The sequence below is a fragment of the Elephas maximus genome, chromosome 20 (assembly GCF_024166365.1).
Source record: "Elephas maximus indicus isolate mEleMax1 chromosome 20, mEleMax1 primary haplotype, whole genome shotgun sequence".
Taxonomy (NCBI): domain Eukaryota; kingdom Metazoa; phylum Chordata; class Mammalia; order Proboscidea; family Elephantidae; genus Elephas; species Elephas maximus.
The window spans coordinates 48,484,283-48,502,573 of NC_064838.1; the positions used below are offsets into that span (position 1 = coordinate 48,484,283).

Here is an 18,291-nt window from a genome sequence, read left to right on the forward strand (position 1 = left end):
GAGCGGAGGAAACAGTCCTTGGAAATAGAAAACATCCTCCTTTGATGAGTGCAATGATGGCCAATTTGATTTGTCACATGCCACTGAAAGGAATGTCAAGCTGATAACATGCAGACTGGAGAGAAAAAAAAAAAAAAAAACAGGAGTTGTCCATTGAAGAAGAAATAAGCCCTAATCCAATTGCACTCAGTAAGACAGCCAAAAGGTACTGCTTCCACATTGGGGGCCTGAGTCCTCTTTGGTGAAGATGGAGGGGTGCAATTTTTTATGCAAGTTTTGAGGTCAGACACCAAGTAGCAAAAATGATTAAAAAAAAAAAAAAAGAAAGAGTCAGAATTAGTGAAATGGGTGTGTCCAAAGACAGCTCCTGCTCGTTTTACCCTGGGTTGCACCGTCTGAACTGTTCAGCGGCCTGCTGACTCATAAAGGAACCAGCATGTAAGCTAAGCAGGGTTGAATTTTACTCGTAGACTCTAAAGAACATTTACCTGTAAAAAAGAGAAAGAAACTTCATCAGAAGCATCCTTAGACAGAGAAGCCTGTCTCCTCCTCACATCTCTTCTTCAGGGGGTGTTTCCCGGTTCCTTGACTTGTCACCTTCATTTCAGTACCTGTCATCCATGCTTGCGCACAGTACATTTGATCGGATGCAAAGATTTTAATCTAAACCTTAACCTTAGAAGCAGCGGCACTCTTAACCACATGGTTATTTCAAAGGTATTTGGGGAGGAAAATGAAAAACTGGAATGTAAACGATTAATCGAGCTTTCTTTGCAGCACAGATTCGCTTAACATTGCTTGCCAGGCCAGGGAGCCCCACCCTGTTTGTGTGCATCTGCATGAAAGACCAGGAAAGGAATTGGACAGTTGCAGTGGTGCAAAGCCAGGCAGTCCCAATGCTTGGGTGTTAGGTTTATTTAAATAATGACTAATCCTAGGTAAGTCTGGAAAAGCAGTTTCACTTGTCAGTTTGTTATAATGCCTGTTTAACTTGGGGAGATTTATTTTGCTGGAAAAAGGATACCAAGTTGGAGTTGCTTCCAAGTTTTAAGATGCTGGGGCTGAAATACACGATTGGATGGACAAATACCAAAGCATCTATAGTGAAGCCAAAAAGAATTCTTTTTGCTCTGTAATCCTTAAGAAAATTTCCTTACATTAAGTAAGTTTTTTTTTTTTTTTTGGTGAGGGGGGGCTCATTTTCAGGCGAGGCATGGAATAAACCAGCTTGTGGGATAGACAGGCACCTGGCCTGTGAGTCAGAACAGAGATGCATAATTGCAGCAGGAAATAGATGAATGAGCTTACCTTTCACTGTCTGGCCCTTCAAATAGAACCCAGCCGTGTCACATCAGATCCCAGGAAGGCCGTTTCTGTAACATGGCGAGGAGCTGTCTAATCTTATTTCGAATCAATGAGAAAGAAAATGTTTTCAGCTGCTCCGAAGAAAAGGGCATTATAGATTCACACTAATTCTTAGTATCATGGCCATGCTTACCTGCATTGTCTGCTGCAAATTGCGGGTCTGACCCTGAGGAAGAGTGATATGAAGGCTTTTGTCTTTCCTTTTTTTTTTTTTAGTTAGAAAAAAGGAGGCCCATTGGATATTACCGTTCCTTTTTTAAAGCAAATAAATCATTTAAAGAAGAAAAAAATGACACTCTTCCTCTGACGGCTAGAGTGAATTAGTGCGTTTCTAAGCCCAGATGTGGTGACCGCTTAGCAGCATCTGAACGTTTATTCCATTCGAAAGTGATGCTCCAGGTGAAAATTGTGTGTTCGGTTCTGAGCTAATGTGAGTTCAAAGCTGTTGAAACCACCTCTTCTTTTGTCCTTCTTCCTTGTATTTCCCCCCTCTTTTAAATCCGCAAACCACACTTACAAATTCTAGAGCACCTAGAAGTCTTTGAGATTTCACCAGGAACACACCATCAGGGAAATTGCCTATGATTGCAGGTCTTTCTAAAATCAAAATAGATTTCAGAATTGGCTTTAAGAATCAAAGTGGTAGGATGTCGCTGGTGCTTCGCGCAGTCACGGGCGCTCTGGCAGCTTGGTTTCAAAGAGGGTCTTTTTCCAAGATTTAGAGTGATTATTTTGTGGAACTTATCTCTGCCTGTTTGCACAGTAATTGCAGTGGGAGAAGGTTCCAGAACGGCACCTCCTTAAGTTCAATTGGTAAATACGCACACAACATTGTGTGAAGAACATTCCAGAACACCCACCTCCCGTGAAGTGAATGTGCTGGCAGAATAACACCTAGGCTTCTTTAACCCACCAGCAAATCTCATTTTTCACCACAGGAGATGATGCTAATGTACGCTGAGCTTTTGGGGGGACACTGGAAAGCCTTGGAGGATGGAGAGGGGCATCTGATGTCTGACCTGTTAGAACTGGGTTGCAAGAATCTTGTCTTTTTCATCTGAGTATGTCAGGTTATGCATGTTTTGCAGAGAAATTGAAGAAGGCACATTTTGCTAAACCATTTAATATAGGGATTTGTAGGGTTAGTAATGGAGCCCTGTTAGTAATGGCGCGATGGTTAAGAACGAGGCCGCTAACCAAAAGGTTGGCATTTCGAATCCACCAGCTGCTCCTTGGAAATGCTCTGGGGCAATTCTACTCTGTCCTGAAACGGTCACTATGAGTTGGAGTTGACAGCAACGGATTTTTTTTTTTTTTTTGGTAGGGTTAGTAATACCAGGTTTCATTGGCTCTGGGTATTTAAAAATTAATACATTCATAGGTTTTTTGGGTGTATGAGCGTTGGGTTGGGGTAGTGGGGAGTGGCCTTTAAAATAACCATTTGGAAGTTGCTGATTGTTTGAAGTTATATGACATTGAACTCTTGCACATACATCTCTGCAAAATCAAAGAATGTGCTTTGGTGTGCACATATTGCCACAGACACGTGTATTTTACACAGATTAGAGCTGTAGTTCAAGATTATTCAACTCTTTATTTTAAGGAGGGTTTTTATTTGTTTCTATTGTGGTAGATATTGAACTCTGGTTCTGCTGTGCTTGGGTATCTTGTGCAGCGACAAAAAATTATTATAATTAAGTACATTTATTTTTGCAGCATGTCTTCATTTGGATTGCTGGGGTAAAAGTAGTTGAGCTCTAGGTTTTAGAACCAGAAATACCATGAGAAATAGCTTCTGTCCAGAGGAAGCTCACGACGCATCTCCTTTGGTTAAATTACTGTAAATCATGGAATTTGGAAACTCTCCAGACTGCTAACAATCAAAATATTTTTGGTCTTACAGGTGCTGTTCCTTTGACACAGTGGATGGTGATTGTGTGCTCCTGCCTGAGAATGGTCCAAAACGTAAGTTCAGCAAAACAAGTAATTAAATATCAATAATGCTGGAGCTGTATGCAGAACAGTACTTCCCATTTTCCTTCCTTCTGCCCAAGATTCTAGCCTCATAAATACAGGTCTAGAGGGAGATGAAGCAGTCCTGGTGGCGCAGTGATTAAGCACTCAGCTGCTAACTGAAAGTTTGGCAGTTCGAACCCACCAGCTGCTTTACAGGAGAAAGATGTGGCAGTCTGTTTCCGTAAAGATTATGAAAAGCCTTGGAAACCCTATGGGATACTTTTACCCTGTCTGTAGGGTTGCTATGAGTCAGAACCCACTCCATAGCAACTGATTTGGTTTTAGAAGGGGGCAATGCCATCTTTTGTGGGGAGAAAGTGCCTTAGACCAACGTTTTTTCATAACACAGCAGTGCAACTTCCAGTGACCACCATCACAGCCATTGATTGGTGTTCTTGTCTATACCACCTCCCCAACGTTACTTATCGTGGGGGTAGACTGTATACCTTTGGTGTCTGGGTAATGTTGACTTGACACTTTCCCAAAAGTCATGTCTTTCTGGGTGGCCCTGCCTGTCCTAATCTTCTCCTGGTTCAAGCAGACAGATTCCAGCACGTAGACATGTGCAGCCTCAGGAGCAGAAATCCTCTGGCTGCTCTAGAGCTACCTTTTCGCCCATGTCCGTTGACTGAAATGCCCCTTTAGGCCAGCTGATGAAGGGCAAGCTCTGTTAGGATCGGGTAACTTTCAGTTATAAAACATAAAGCGTCAACAGTATGCAGGAGGGCCGTTGCTGTGTCAACACAAAGACGTGGATGGGGCGGGGTTTTACAGATTTTCACAGGAAGAGCCCCCGTCTCCATTTTGTGAATATCAAGAACTTCCGGGATGGCTCTTTAAGGAAAGAACTGTCTGTTCTCTGAAAGGGACCCAGTGCTTCTTTCAACCAGTTGCCATCGAGTCGATTCAGACTCACAGGAACCCCATGTGTGTCAGTGTAAAACTGTGCTCCATAGGGTTTTCAATGGCTGATTTTTGGGAAGCAGATTGCCAGGACTCTCTTCCGAGGTGCCTCTGGGTGGACTTGAACTTCTAACCCTTCAGTTAGCAGCTAAGCTCTTTAACTATCTGCACCACCCAGGGCCTCCCCCTGTTCCGTTAGAGATCTCAAGAGGTAATTTAAGACATTTTTTGAAAAATTCCTGGCATTTAATACATTTTATCATTGGACAGACTCTAGAAAGCTGATTTTTATTAAGAAAACCATCTCACACCCCTCGCTTTTTTTCCCCTTCTGTCCACCTACCCGCATCCCCTAAAACATGGATTTCCATGTAATTCCGTTCGCTGACTATCACTCCATTTTTGTTTCTCTGCAGAGTTTATTCCTAGAACTGCTAATAGACCTTCAGCACAAATAGTATATTGATCACTTGAAATCTCGTTTGAGCATGACTGAATATACATAATGGGGTGTCAGTCGGGGAAAAACCTCATAATAAATTGCAGATGGCTTATATTCCTGAGAAAAAATGTCTGGGGCAGCACACAGAATATCATGTTTACTGTAGCATGACCGGCTGATTTCGCTGGTCTCCATCACGTTCATCGGGGTGAAAGTTTAATAGCAAAGGCAAGGGTAGAATACCAAGATCCTGGAGTCTTTCTTTGTTTATATGGAGAAGCAAGTTCTATACAGCAGAAACACCTTGTAGAACCACCGCCAGGGAGAAAGATCTTTTCTACCTGAGGAATTCAAAAACTGCAAACAAATCTGTTTAAGTTGGTGCCTATTTAAAACCAGCTGATTTATGTACTGATTTATGCAGTCCATGTTTTTTAAGTTTTTACCATGTGTGTATCAGCGCATACACTCGGTGTATGCAAATATCATTTGCTGTGTGTATATGGGAAAGTACGGTATATTTAGAGAAAAGCCTTGTACGGTATATTTAGAGAAAAGTCTGCTTTACATAATTTATTTTTAAGAACAACCGAGCAGAGGAGTAGCCATGCGTTAGGAAAGCAAAATCTTTTTTTTTTTTTTCTGTTTTAAATTTTCCATTGAATGATAAGTGAAGGAATCTCACTTTTAAAATTTTACATGGAATTCTTTAAAATCAATTTTCTTGATAGAGCTGTGACTCTGATGGCAGTTATCCCTGGAGAAGTGATTTTTTGGTTTATTGACGTGATCGCTTTCCTGTGTTCCTGGTTGTCTGTGTGGAATTAGGCCACAGAGGGAATGTGGGGTATCATGTAAACTGTAATTCTGCTTCACCTCAGGACGATGTGGGGTCCATTATGCTTTTCCCAGTCCTCTGACTGGGGTATGACCAACTTCCATCTTGAATTCTTTGTCTCTTGTACGTGAATTAAGTCAATGGACTCTTTGCTAATCGGCTTTTAATTTGCCTTTTTATGGCCTCTCCTAGCCCTCCCCCCCCTCCAAAAAAAAGCACACCATGGGCAAACGTCTCCTCCAGTTCCTGTGCCGTATTCAAGATTTTTTTTAAAAATGCATTATGACAGAATTTTCCTTTTTTAGCCTCAAGTCGTATTCGATAACCAGAAGAGTCTTCTTACCACAAAGACTGTGTGAAACAAGCGAGGCTATTATGATACAGAGGACATGACATCAGGCCGTTATCATGGCTATGGCTTTTCCATAGGGTTTCGGGAACTTTTATCTGTTTCCATCTTCGGCACTGAAATGCTTCTGATTCCTTCTGTAAGATTTCTGATTAGCAGTAAGAGTGAATGCAGTTTGCTAAGGATATGAGGTTATCTGAGAACTAGCCAGTTGCAGAGGTTTCACAATGTATGATTATAGTAGAGCTACATACAAAACCCAAGCCAAACCCATTGCTGTGGATTTGGCTTGCAGATTCGAGCTACCAGCCTCTTTGGTTAGCAACCGAGCTCTTAACCACTACGCCACCAGGGCTCCAGAGCTACATAGTAAGATATTTTATAAGCAGAATCTATGAGATGTTTTGTTTGCATAGTCCCTTACAGACACATATAGTTTTGTAGCAGCTGGAAAACCAATTAGTTATTTTGCACAGAAGAAAAGCACCCACATTAGGGATTGGGGAATTGTGCTGTTGAGAATTATGAATTATGCTGTTGAGATTTTAGCAAAAACTAGCTTATACTAGAACTTTAAACTCGGGAATCAGTTGTTTGAGTGAGTTATCTTAACCTGCAGAGAAGCGGATGTCTGCAAATGTTAAAAGTGGGATTTATTGGATGTAACTAATAAAAGAGAAAAATTAAATCCCGGGACAAAGAAAATTGGAAAGAAAAAAATCTCCAGAAGAAAATTGAGCCTGAAACCTGCGTTTATAGGCTTTGTTGTCATATTAAATTTTCAATACTTTTAATTATTTCTTTTAATAAAGGTAGGAAGACTAATACAAACTAAGTAGACGTTACGCAAATTGCTGATTCAAAGATATTCAAGATAATATTTTGGTCAGGCGTATACTACGAATTTGGTAATATAAAGACCCAGTTTTTATAGATTGTTTTCTTACCAGTCTTTAACTAAAATATTACAGCAAGAATACTTAAAGATGGATAGAACAGGTTTGACTACATATCTTTCTAGATCTTGTCAGTGTTACTAAAAACAGTGTTATTAGCACCAGGTTCTTGGTACAGCTTTTAAATTGTTTTTTAAAAATCTTTATTGTACACAGATTTTGAAAACTGGAGTTGAATTAGCACCTGTTTCACAGAAATGGACATTATGAATTTCTCAGGTTTGATTTTTATACATGCAAATTGAGACTAGGAGAAAACTGAAACTGCGGTATTTTTGTATTCTTCCAATTGCTGCATTTTCAGAAACCAGAGTCAGAGGTCTCTCTCGTTAAATGGAAGCGTATTTAAAGTTACATCCATTTCATAGAAGAATAGACGTGGGACAGCTTTTTCCTTCAACAGTGATTTAAATAATAACTACAGGGTCACTATGAGTTGGAAGCGACTTGACAGCAATGGGTTTCGTTTTTTTTTTTTTTTTTAGTTTGATGAAATGGGTTAAAGATAATATGCTTTAAAAAAAATTGTGTTTTTCACTTTAATAAAAAACACATTCAGGCAAAGTAAAGAAAAATTACCTTGTGCTAATTCCATTATCAGCGAAGTAGTAGTTTGGTGTATATTACTTTTAATAAATCTAGCTTTACATTTAATAAAAGGTTTTATTTTCATGTTTAATTGCTCGCACTAAGGGAAAAATCAACAGATAATTTGCTTACAGCATGTAACTCCAAGCGTTCTGTAAGTTTCATAAAGAGAAATACTGTAATGCAGAAGAAATCTTCAGCGCACCCTCTTGTTCTGTGAAGCATCTATATCCTCCATATAAAAAAAAATGTAAGAGGGGAATAATTTGGGGTCACTATCAGGTGGGTGACTGACTGTCTGCATCTGTCCTGCTGGTGACTTTATTAATAGTTAAAGGTACACACCTTTTAAAATGAGCTTCCACCATTCCAGTTTCATTGGAAACCTAACACTAAGAAATTGTGGTTAGGTGCCGTCAAGTCAGCTTCGACTCATAGCAGCCCCACGTAACAGAATAACACTGCCCCCATAGGATTTTCTAAGCTGGGATCTTTATAGGAGCAGATTGCCAGGTGTTTCTCCCACGGAGCCGCTGGGTGGGTTCAAACCGCCAACCTTTCAGTTAGCAGCTGAGCGCTTAACCGTTGCATTGCCAGGGCTCCTGTGTGACCAAACGTCCCAGAACATTGAAGAAAATAATCTTGACTATTTCCCCTGCCTAGTTTTTATTAGAGGTACGCGTGACTCCAAAAATGATTTTCCTATTATGTGAGAATTTGGGGAAAAGGGAATGCATGGTATTTTGGGGATGTTTTGTTTTTGTTTTTTGCTTTTTTTGGGGGGTTAGCTTTACATAAAGGAGTGAGGGTCTCATAAGAAAAACTCAGGTTAAAACAGTTGATAACCACCTTCAGATTGACTGTCTTTCTCATCTTGCTGTGACCTCATCCCCTTCAGACTGTGCTTTGAGTACACTGACAGGCGTGGTTGTAAACACCCAATTCCGATTGACTTGGTTTTGTCGCAGCCATGCAGAGGGGTTGCCCAGCCTATGAATTCGATCCCCAAGGATTTGAAAATTCAGCATCATCGCCAATGTTACTGCCTCCGCAAGGGGGCCACACCCTCTTCTTAATCAATGTTTTCTATTTCTGCAAACCCTTGTACCTTTTCACAAGTTCTTGAAAATCACCTTTCTCCCTTATTGTTAAAAATAAAAGCCTACAGAGTTCAACGTAAGACTTAAAATTTTGAAAAACCTGCTAAGGACCCACATTATCAAGCTCTTCTCTTCTAATATCATCCCTGAATATAATTTTGGGGGCCTGGACGTTAAGCATGGAGGAAGCTCTAGCTACAGGCCTTCCTGAATGTCTTCAGGAGACACAAGTTAGCCCAGTATTTGTGGAGCTGGGTTGCTGGGTTAAAGCAGACAGATCAACAATCACCCTCTAAAGGCAAGGATTAAAATTTACAGTTGGAAAAAAAAAACAGCACAAGGTGAACGTTTATAGAGATGACAACTGCTGCTGTTTGTTTGGAGATGTTAGTAAGTACAAGAAAATCAGCCAAATAGCAGGGTTTCTCTCTTGGTAATAGCTCAGGAGTGCTGCTGCTGGTGGCCATGATGACTAAACATTCTTAATTTTTGTTTTAGATCTAAAAGTGAAGCTAACTGGCTTTGTCTTAGAGCCTGTTCTTTAGAGCAATGCTGTCCAGTGGAACTTTCTGCAGTGATGGAAATTTCTGGATTTGTTCTAATACAGAGCCGCCAGCCACATGTACCTGCTGAGCACTTGACATATGGCTAATACAACTGGAGAAAACAAGATTTTTTTAATTTATTTAATCAAAATTTAAATTTAAAAAGTCACATGTGGCTGGTGGCTACACATTGAACAGCACGTTGTTGTTGTTAGGTGCTGCTGAGCCCTTTCTGACTCCTAGCGACCCAGGTACAACAGAATGAAACACTGCTCAGTCCTACACCATCCTCACAGTCATTGTTATGTTTGAGCTGATTGTTGTAGCCACTGTGTCAGTCCATCTCATTGAGCGTTGTCGTCTTTTTCGCTGGCTCTCTACCTTACCAAGCATAGTGCCCTTCTCCAGGGACTGGTCCCTCCTGATAATATGTCCAAAGTGCATGAGACGAAGTCTCGCCATCCTTGCATCTGATGAACACTCTGGCTGTACTTTTTCCAAGACGTATGTGATTGTTCTTCTGGTAGTCCATGGTCCATGAACACCGTAGCCTTAGAGAGTTGGGGATTTGAGTTAGGTTTGCCATAATGTTGTCTTGGTAGACTATGTCGACTAAGGGCAGTGCCCGCCTCAGAAATTAGAGACTGGGCAATGCTTATGGTGCATTCGCAACGTGGCCAGTGGTAGGCAGCTGCATGGCAAATCATGGTGGTTCTTCTTGGGCTTTTGTTTTTGCGTTTAAAAGTGGAACTGAATCCTAATTGGGGCACGATGTGAGATAATGTTTCTGCTCTGAGACCCAGTCCCCAAGTAGCTAGTCTCGGCTGCCCCCAAGCCCTTCCAGGTCTTGGCTAGCCTAGATTTGCCCTTCCAGGTCCTTCCACCATTGCTTCTTCCTTCTTTTTGTCATTTACCCAGTGTTGCACATGGTTAGACTTCACCATCTGACTTACATTTGGACCCCTGTGTCTGAAAGAATTTTACCTCAAGTGTGCCTCAAAAAATAAGTAATGATAACCTCAGTAGAGACAATACCGACTAAGAAGTTGCAACAACCCGTTCCCCCCACAGACCATAGGTTTCTTTCTAAGACCAGCTAAATCCTTCCACATAAATGTAGGATCTCTCCTGGCTTTGAGTTGACTGTGAAGCTGTCAGAGCCTGTTCAGGGAGAGAAGGTTAGAGAATCCTTGGGTGAGTGAACTTATTCCTGATGGGGCATAATTTCTTCTATCCCACATCCCAAGACTCCAAACAGGTATGTAGAAGGAAAAGCACACCTCCCGTCAGGAACTACACCTTTGTTCCTGCTCCTGTTGATCCCTTGACGTCCAGCATGCACAGGAGGCATCTGTCCTGTGCTGGAGGGCAGGGCACAGCCTATACCCCAGCATGTCTCCCAGGACCCGAGATCATCCAAACTGGCTGTGCCTCAGAATCAGCAAGGAGAACCTTTTAAGAATACTAATAAACAAATTCCTGGACCCCACCCTTCATTCCGTCTTCACCATTAGAATTATCTGGAGCCTTTTCAAGCATGCTGATGCTAGGGTTCCACCCCAGACTGGTTAAATCAGAATCTTTGGGTGTGGTCTGTGGATGCTGGTGATTTTTAAAGCCCCCAGGTACTTCTGGTACAGCTCAGCCGAGTCTGGGGAACACTCTCCATTGGTTTTACCAACAGGAATTTTAGGATGTCCAGTAAGTGTTTTGGCTGTCCACCCTCCTTGTTTTTCGTTGCCATCGAGTTGGCTCCGACTCGTGGTAACCTTATATATGTAATAGACCAAAACATTGCCCAGGCTTGCACATCTTCCTGGTATGTTTGAGTCCCGTGTTGTGACTATTGTGTCACTTCATCTCATTCAGAGTCTTCCTCTTTTTTGCCAACCCTCCACTTTACCAAACATGCTGTCCTTGTCTAGGGATCCATCTTTCCTGATGTCGTGTCCAAAGTAAGCGAGCGAAAGGCTCACCATCCTAGCTTCTAAGGAGCATTCTGGTTGTATGTCTTCTAAGACTCATGTGTTCATTCTTCTGGAAGCCCATGCGTGGCATATTCAGTATTTTTTGCCAGCACCACAGTTCAAACACATCAAATCTTTTGCCTTCTTTTTTCACCCCCCATTGTTTGTATTCCTTAATTCAGCCACTTGCTCAACAAGCATTTGTCAAGCACCTACGGCGAGCGTGTCAGCCCTCCTGGGCATCATGCTGGGTTCAGTGTCCCGGGCTTGTCCCCCTTTTCTGCCTTCTTTGCCGTCTCTTCACTCCTGCTTTGCCCACTGGAAAATGACCCCTAGGTCTGCCCCAGCAGAGGCCTTTCTAGACTCGCCGTCTCCGCTGCTGCTGGATGTCCCCTTCAGCATGGGCGACATGGATCCGGTCCCCTTCTCTGGAAGGGACTGCCCTCTCTGTTTGAGGCATCTCCTTTTCCCTGGGAATCTGGGTGCAAACCTCAGAGTCCTCCTCATCCAGCTTGGTCCCCAAATCCTACCACATCACCCCAGTGGCCCCTCTGCCATGTCCTGTTTCTCAGATCACATTGATATTGACCTTGTTCAGGCCTGAACCCTCTCAAGCCCAGGCTGCTTAAAAATGCCCTGAGGTGGTGTGTGTTTCCTTGGTTTGCTTTCTCTCTGGCCACACCCTTTCCCCCCGACTGCTAAAACGTAGGTCAACTCATAGAACTCATACCACTGAAAGCTCAGAGGGGCTTCTAGGAGGGGCCAGCAAGGAGTCTGGGTCTCTATCATCTTCCCAAACCTTCCTTCTCAGTTGTCCTCTCCCCCTCGTGCTCTGCGATACTTGCTGGCCCCCACCTTGCAGTCCAGGCCTCAGCGCTGGACCCAGACCTCCCTCCCTGTGGAGAACTATTTCTGCCTCGAGGTCTGCTTCACTCCCAGTCACCCTGCAAGCTTTCTCCGATGCCTTTGGCCAGACTCCTCATTCCCAGGGCCCTGTACTTTCTTTGGAGCTCCTCCCTCACCTGCCCTAGCTCATGTGCAGGCGCTTATGGGATTCCACCCCCTCACCCCCAAACTCCACCCTGCAGGCTGGAACCACGGACTCCCCAGCTCCCAGGGCAGGACTTTGCAAAGGTGTGAATGGCATCGCACACTCAGACCTGGCCACCTGAGGGCTGCCTGCAGCTTCGCTTTTAAGTGCAGTTGTCTAGATGCACCAGGCGGGTGGCCGAGGCCTTCTGTTGTCCCCGGAGTGTGGATGAGCTGGGCCTTCATCTTGTATCTGCCAGCCTGCCCTCAGCGCTTCTCACTGCCCTATCCCAGCACAAGGCAACGAACGGCCTCCCCAGACAAACTCTGTGCCTGTCCTGCCTCCTCCCTCGGTATCCTCCATGCGCCCCCTCCCTCTGCCTCCTCCGTCCGCCCCCTCCCTCTGCCCCCTTTCCTTGCCCCCTCAAAGCTGCTCACTTGGACCTGTGCTCTGGGAACAGCCTCCAGTACCTGGGGGTACTTTCGAAATACACTTCCCTCCACCTCATCTTATATGAAGGCAGGAGAATTTTTGAGACCCAGATGGAGAGTATTTGTAGTGGAAGGGGAGAAGGATGCCAGGAACCCTCCCACCCTGGCTTCTCCCTCCCTGTCTCCCCCACATCTGCAGCTTGTCTGCAGCTTAGCCATCCTGTCTGGAGAACCAGTGAAGTGCAGTCCAGCTAGTTCAGCCAGCTTCATCTCAAGCCAGTGCTGCCTGCACCCATGAGTTTCCACCCCGGGTGCTGCTTCGAGGCAGGGCTTCTGGGGATAGCTTCAGGCAGCTGAGCCAAAGCCTGAAAGCCAGCGCTTTTCCTCCCAGGCGGTCCCTCAGGGAAAGTCAGATGGAGCAGGCTCTGCCTGGACCAGCGTGTGGAGATGGAGGGCACTGGTCTGTGGGGAGGAGGGGTGGAATCGTTTCAGTACAGGTAGACATGTTGAAGGGAGTGGAGCCAGCCTGCAGAGGGCCAGAGCTCTATCATGGTGAGAGTAGGAGGACGGCGTTGGAGGCTGAGAGACTTCAGTGTGGACACGCGCAGAGGCCTGAGGGAGGGAGAAAAGGCAGGGCTTAGTTAAAGAACTACAAGTATGCCAAGCATTTGAGTGTAGGGTGGCAATGGAGGCGGGGCAGGCAGAAACCAGAGCCCCCCCTCCTTTGGCCTGCTTTGCCCAGCAGAGACTGAGGCTCTGGAATTCTATCATGAGGGCGGAGGGGGGAGCCCTGATTGTCAGGGCTCCCCAGACCCCCAGGGGCCACTTTCCGTCATCGTCTGGACCTGGGAATGCCGATGCTTCAGGCTGATTGTCTGGGGCACGGCTCCCGTGGGTGTGTTGCACCCTGCACCTGAGCCACGCCGGCCACCACACAGAGACCCCATGCTGAAGTGCCCTTCATCAGGTGAGGGCAGTGCTGAGGCTCGCCCCACAGGGCTGGGGTGGGCACTCTCGCCTTCCGTCGTTGGTATTTGACACACTGACAGGTTTCCCATTTGCCCTCAGCTTCAGGTGGGAAAAGAGAGCTAACCCCTGAAGGGACAGAGCAGCAAAGGCCCCAGGCGCTGTCGCTGTGGAGACATGCAGATAAGCAGGAGCACATTCCAAACTTGTTCCTCAGCCAGGAGGCCCTTGGGCAACTTTTGGAGGGGGGAAAGCATGGGTGGATCTCCCCCTCCTCCCAGGTTTTTCCAGCGCCAGGGGTACACCAGGCTTTGCCTGTGGCACACCACTTTCCCAGGCCTGATGCTTGGCCGGAGCCCTGGTAGTACAGTGGTTAAGAGCTCGGCTGCTAACCAAAAGTTCAGCAGTTGGCATCCACCAGCCACTCCTTGGAAACCCGATGGGGCAGTTCTACTCAGTCCTATAGGGTTGCTATGAGTTGGACTTGACAGCCCCGGGTTTTGGTTTTGGCTTGGACCCTTGGCCACCCCACAACCTAAAAACTCTGGGTTTCCCCGCTGTGTGCCCCGCCCCTTGGGCACGGCCAGTGCCTCTGGGAAGAAGAGCGGTTCGTCTCCGCTTTGCTCTCAGTCCCAAGCTGACAATTAAGCCACTGAGAAGGGACAATTCACAACAGGCCTACACAGAGAAGTCCTTTATGCACAAGAATGGCCGGTCGTCCACATTAGCACCCTTTATGTCTTTATTTATAGGAGGTACTGTACTTGAGAATGATCAAATGGCATTGATCTAGGAAGGGTGTTGGGTCACCCTGATTTAAAGCACACTGAGTGGGTTCATTGTCACCAGGCGGCACAGCAGCCCTGGCCGGCAGCTGAGGTGCAGTTTGCCGAGTAGGCCGGGGCGTGCACACTGGCACGGGCTGCAGGGTCCCTCTGACGGGCAGAGCCTTTGTCATTGAGTCTGGTGTGCTGGGAGTGGGAGGAGCTGCCTCATGGATGCAGGCTTGTGACAGACCCCAAGACCCCAGGCCCAGCCCTGCACAGGATCCTCTCTACAGAATGGTACATGAGCCCACATGGGCAGTGGGGAGCCATCCTTGCCAACCCACGCAAACCTGAGAAGCTCGGGCTTGTTAATGATTTACAGTTACAATATTGAAAACTAGAGCCTCGCATGGAAAGGGCAACAGTTACTTGTAATCCTGGTTGTTAGCACCAGCACTCCCTCAGCTCCATAGAAGGTCACACACCCCCCTGAACTTCTCATGCAGACCCAGTGGCTGAAGGAGTTGTCTTCATGATATGGGTGCGGTGTTAGAAACACGCCAACCTGCGGAAAGATCCACAGAACCCAGAAGGCCTCCCCAGCCTCATCTACCCTCAGCCCCACCTACCACCACCAATCAGCCTACCTCTTCCCAGCCTCCCAGGTCTGAAGCACCTGCTCTGCCGCCAGGGTCCATGGTCAGGGTCTGGGATCCCATTCAGTCCAGGGTCACATCTAGAGACATCATTTGAATTGGGACTGTCCAGGTGTGTGTTCTGCTTCGCTCAGGGCTGGGCCTGAGTTGGCTACCTGATCCCCAAGCATTGTGAGCCAGGCCATAGGGGATTGGTTGGCCCCTTCCTCTTTAGCTGTTATTGTTACTGCTGCTGCTGTTCACGCCCACTTTGTAGTGTTTCCTGAGCTCAGCGCTTGGTGTGGATGTTCTGATTTGATCTTCATACCTCATGCAGTAGGTGCCGTTTTACTAATGAGGAAATAGGCTCAGAGAGGACAGGACAATGGCTCAAGGTCACACAGCCAGAAAGAAGGAGGTCAAGCCACACTGACATGCTGCCTCTTCCCTTGGCTTCGATGCTTAGACTCTGTGCTGCCTCAGCTCAGGGATCCCAGGTCTTCTCACCAACTACCCCAGGTGTTCCTATGTCATAAGCAGTGGAAGAAGAAAAAGGAGGAGCAAGTTGGAGACTGGCGTGTCCTCCAGGGGCCTCATTTGCAGCCTCCTCCTCCTCCCAACTGGGCCCCGGCAGCCTTGGTAATCCACCCAGCTGGCTCCCAGTAGCCCACTCTCCCTTTCACTCACCTTCTTATGTGTCATTTCCTCAACCGTTTTCCTATGGGTTTTATTCCTATCATAAGAAAGTTTCCCTCACAGTGATTCATGTCTGTCTCTGCAGATAATTTTTTAAAGTGTTTCAAGACTTGCAGAATTATTTTTTGTTTGAGTAATAGATTTCTCTGCGCAAACTATATGACCCTATGCTATCAACTTGGGATCTTGGATTTGGTGGAGGATCCACGCAGAGTTTTTCATCCCGGATAATCATCAAGCATTCTGTCTTAGGGAAATGTAAGCTGGGGAAGTGCGGAGAGACTGGGGAAACGAGTTTGTGCTCAGCAGTACACGTTACCTGTCATACCTGAGCGGGTCCTGAGATCCCTGAGTACACACATTAACGAGAGGGGAAACCAAGGCAGAGGGGTATAGGCTTCAGGGAGAGAAGGGGGGCAAATGAGTGGCTGGAAGCCCCCATGCAGGGTTGAGATCACAAGGCTTGTCATTTATGAGTGCAATGGAGGAAGCACAGTGGTTAGGAACTCAGGCCTGACTCAGATAGCCTGGGTTCAAATTCTGGCTATACCACTTGCTTGCTGCTGTGTGTCTTTGGGCAAGTTACTTAACCTCTCTGTGGATCAGTTTCTGAATCTGTAAAATGGTGATACTGCCTCATAGGTTGTTGTGAGGACTGAATGAGGGGGTGTGTGTGTGTGTGTGTGGTGCACTGAAAAACGTGCCTGGTGTATGGTACGTGCTCAGTGTCGTTCATGGCTAGAACAGACTGGGTTCTGGGAAGGGCTATTTGGAATGAATGGCTGGGAATATTCTCCATCCAGCAAATAATAGTAGTAATCACTGTTTTAGGCAGACAGAGACAGTTGACAGCCTCAATGAGGCTCCCACCTAAAATCAGACAGGATTCAGGGAAGTTATGTGATTTATTGTTGATTTGATTTGTTTACACCACACTGGGCTCCATGTAGGCTCTGAGCTGTCTTCGTCAGCTTCCTGTCTGTGTGCCGTTGCTTCTTGATGTGAATGCGATTAGTTCAGGTATTGCCTCAGTTCTGAAAGGGGACTGGCTCTATCAGAGCAACTCCATTCTTTGGATGCTTATTTCCACTTGATGCATTGTTTTTGCCTTTGACTCCCTGCGCCTGGTGGTGGGGGTGTTTGTCTACCTGCCGTATGTACCCATTGCTGTCGAGTTCACTCCATCTCATAGCGACCCTATGGGACAGGGTAGAACTGCACCATAGGGTTTCCAAGGCAGTAATCATTACATCAGAAGACAAACAACAGTGAAACACATGGACTTCACCGGATGGAGTACACAGGAATGAAACTGACTACATCTGTGGAAAGAGACAATGGAGAAGCTCAATATCATCAGTCAGAACAAGACTAGGGGCCAGCTGCAGAACAGACTATCAATTGCTCATATGCAAGTTCAAGTTGAAGCTGAAGAAAATTAAAACAAGTCCAGGAGAGCCAATGTATGACCTTGAATAAATCCCACCTAAATTTAGAAACCATCTTAAGGGTAGATTTGACACATTGAACACTAATAGACCAAAGACCAGACAAGTTGTGGAATGACATCAAGGGCATCGTACATGAAGAAAGCAAAAGATCATTAAAAAGACAGGAGAGAAAGAAAAGACCAAAATGGAAGTCAGAAGAGACTTGGAAACTTGCTGTTGAACATAGAGTAACTAAAGTGAACGAAAGATATGAAGTAAAAGAGCTGAACAGAAGATTTCAAAGGGCAGCTCAGGAAGACAAAGCCAAGAATTATAATGAAATATGCAGAGATCTGGAGTTAGAAAACCAAAAAGGAAGAGCTCACTCATCATTTCTCAAGCTGAAAACTGAAGAAGAAATCTGAGCCTCGAGTTGCAATGTTGAAGGATTCCATGGACAAAGTATGGAATGACACAGGAAGCATCAAAAGAAGATGGAAAGAATTGGTCGATGTCCAACCATTTCAGGAGGTAGCATATGATCAAAAACCAGTGGTGCTGAAAGAAGAGGTCCAAGCTGCACCGAAGGCACTGGTGAAAAACAAGGCTCCAGGAATTGACAAAATACCAGTTGAGACGTTTTAATAAACGGTTGCAACACTAGAAGTGCTCATTTGTCTATGCCAAGAAATTTGGAAGACAGCCACCTGGCCAGCTGACTGGAAGAGATCCATATACATGCCCATTCCAAAGAAACATGATTCAACAGAATACGAAAATTATAAAACAGTATCATCAATATCACATGCAAGCAAAATCTTGCTAAAAATCATTAAAAAACTGTTGTAGCGGTAAATTGACACGGAACTGCCAGAAATTCAAGTCAGATTCAGAAGAAAACATGGAACAAGGGACGTCATTGCTAATGTCAGATGGATCTTGCCTGAAAGCAGAGCATACCAGAAGAATGTTTAACTGTGTTTTATTGGCTATGCAAAGGCATTTGACAATGTGGATCATAATAAATTATGGATAACATTGTGAAGAATGGGAATTCCAGAACACTTAATTGTGCTCATGAGGAACCTGTACATGGACCAGAGGCAGTCATTCAGACACAACAGGGGGATACTGCGTGGTTTATAGTCAGGAAGGGTGTGCATCAAGATTGTATCCCTTCACCATATCTCTTCAGTCTGTGTGCGAAGCAAATAATCTGAGAAGCTGGACTACATGAAGAAGAACGGCATCGGGATCATTAGCAGCC

At 45.4% G+C, this 18,291-nt stretch overlaps 1 long non-coding RNA gene across 2 annotated transcripts in view; it reads left to right on the top strand.

Annotated features, from left to right (window-relative positions):
* LOC126063585 (uncharacterized) overlaps positions 1–18,291 on the top strand; it is a 140,972-nt gene that overhangs the window by 1,261 nt on the left and 121,420 nt on the right. For both annotated transcript variants that reach the window (XR_007514394.1, XR_007514393.1), the window contains exon 2: positions 3,269–3,330. This is a non-coding gene — a long non-coding RNA (uncharacterized LOC126063585). The remainder of the gene's footprint in view (positions 1–3,268; positions 3,331–18,291) is intronic.